The sequence below is a fragment of the Nannospalax galili genome, unplaced genomic scaffold, assembly GCF_000622305.1.
Source record: "Nannospalax galili isolate Female #2095 unplaced genomic scaffold, S.galili_v1.0 scaffold1703, whole genome shotgun sequence".
Taxonomy (NCBI): domain Eukaryota; kingdom Metazoa; phylum Chordata; class Mammalia; order Rodentia; family Spalacidae; genus Nannospalax; species Nannospalax galili.
The window spans coordinates 633,939-636,382 of NW_008350123.1; the positions used below are offsets into that span (position 1 = coordinate 633,939).

Sequence of the window (2,444 nt, forward strand, 5' to 3'; positions counted from 1 at the left end):
TTTCATGACTATTAGATTTATATAGACCATTATATTTTATGATTTTTAAAATATTTGCTTCGATTAAATGACCTGAATAGCATTTTTATTGTTATCATAATGCATATTTACTCTAATATTTGATTATTATTGACCCCTATCCCATTCTATTTATATACATCATACAAACTAAGGAAGCTGAAAATTTTTGTTATAGTTTTCTTTTGCTTTTTGTGCTGAATGGTTAGCATTTAGGAAGCCTCAATTGTATATTTTCATTAAATTTGTCAGGAATTTGTAAACAAATTATTTGTAAATAGATTAAAAAAACAATGAAGTAATGTAAAATTTAAAATAGAAAAAATTAGGTTGATATTGTCTTTAGTTATTTTCCAAGTTCTCACATAAGAAGAAATAATTTCATCAATGAAAACCATTATTTTGTTTGATACATATTTGATAAGCACTGTGGGTCAGTTTTCTTAATATTCACTCCATTTTTCTTTTAGTTATTACTCTTATGCTGAATTTGGGGGATTTTCATACAACATAGTTTGAATGCATTTAGATCCCTTCCCCTATCCATTCCTCCCCCTACTGGCCCTACCCAATTCAATGTATTATCATATACATATATATGACCTATAGAGTCTGTTTTGTATCCCCAAATGTCCTTCAGTTTGGGTCCATCCACTGAGCCCACCAAGTGTCTCATTCCCTGTAAAACATTGTCTTTACTCCTCTCAGCCACTATCAATTGCCTAAAATTCCTTGGGTTGGGTTGGAATTTCTTAACCATTTCTCTGATGTCTTGTCTCAGATTTTGTTTGGTTTGAACTTGCATAGTACTTGTGCATGCTGTTACCATTGCTGTGAGTTCATATGAGTAACCAGGTGACTAGAAAACTGTTTCCTTGTGGTTGTCCACCTCAGTGGCTCTTACAATCTTTCAGCTTCCCCTTCCACAGTGATTCCAGAAAAATGGGAAGTGCAGGTTTGAAATAGGTGTTCTATTCAGCGATAAGCACTCTGCACCCTCTTGTTCTCTGCAGGTGTCTGTGTTAATCACCATCTATTGCATTCGGAAACTTCTCTGATGAGACGTGAGAGATAAATTCATCCTATGTGTAGAGGTTACATTACAGATGTGTCACTTACTGTTAAGTGTCTGAGAGACATTTATTGTCTACACTTGACATGTTTTGTAAGTCTGTAATAGTTTTCATATATTGCAAAAAGAATCTTCTTTGATGAGGGGTGAAAGGTACACTTGTCTGTAAATATGAAGATGCATATTTAGAAGGAAGTAAAAATTATGTTGGGCAAGGAATGTGGCAACAATAATTTTTTCTCAAGTATCTATAAGCTTTTTATCCATGTTTTTGGCTATGTTTACAGTAACACACATGAGTTTCCTTCCTGAGACAGCTGCTGATTACCTCCAAGAAGAAAGTGCCACTATTGCACCAATAGGGAGAGTTTGCTGGGCCTGTCATTGTTGTTTAATTAGACTTTATAGCTAGGCAAGACTGATTGTTTTTCTCTCTAGGCAGTTTCTTTTTAAAAAATATTTTAGTTTTTTATTTTGGACTGGCCGCGGGAGACGTGGTGCCGCTGAGGGCTCGCTCTGCCGTTCGCCAGGCTTGGTGGGAAGGTCTCTTCTTGCGTTCGCGCTTTCCGTCGCTGCCATGTCGGGAGGTGGTGTGATTCGTGGCCCGGCTGGGAACAACGACTGCCGCATCTACGTGGGGAACCTACCTCCAGACATCTGAACCAAGGACATTGAGGACGTATTTTACAAATACGGAGCCGCCCTTCGCCTTCGTTGAGTTCGAGGACCCGCGAGACGCGGAAGACGCGGTGTACGGTCCAGAAGGCTATGATTACGACGGATACCGCCTGTGCGTGGAGTTTCCTCGAAGCGGCCTCGGTACGGGCGAGGCGGCGTCGGGTTGGAGGTGGCGGAGCTCCCCGAGGCCGCTATGGCCCGCCATCCCTGCGGTCGGAAAACAGAGTGGTTGTCTCTGGACTGCCTCCAAGTGGAAGCTGGCAGGATTTAAAGGATCACATGCATGAAGCAGGTGATGTATGTTATGCTGATACTTACCGAGATGGCACTGGTGTCGTGGAGTTTGTACGGAAAGAAGATATGATGTATGCAGTTCGAAAACTGGATAACACTAAGTTTAGATCTCATGAGGGAGAAACTGCCTACATCCGGGTTAAAGTTGATGGGCCCAGAAGTCCAAGTTATGGAAGATCTCAATCTCGAAGCCGTAGTCGTAGCAGAAGCCGTAGCAGAAGCAACAGCAGGAGTCGCAGTTACTCCCCAAGGAGAAGCAGAAGATCACCACGCTATTCTCCCCGTCATAGCAGATCTCGCTCTCGTACATAAGATGATTGGTGACACTTTTTGTAGAACCCATGTTGTATACAGTTTTCCTTTACTCAGTACAATCTTTTCC

General features: G+C 41.0%; 1 pseudogene; it reads left to right on the plus strand.

The window, feature by feature from the left end:
* Window positions 1-1,667: 1,667 nt before the first annotated feature.
* LOC103745381 lies at window positions 1,668-2,438 on the plus strand (annotated as a pseudogene).
* The last annotated feature ends 6 nt before the right edge of the window (window positions 2,439-2,444 follow it).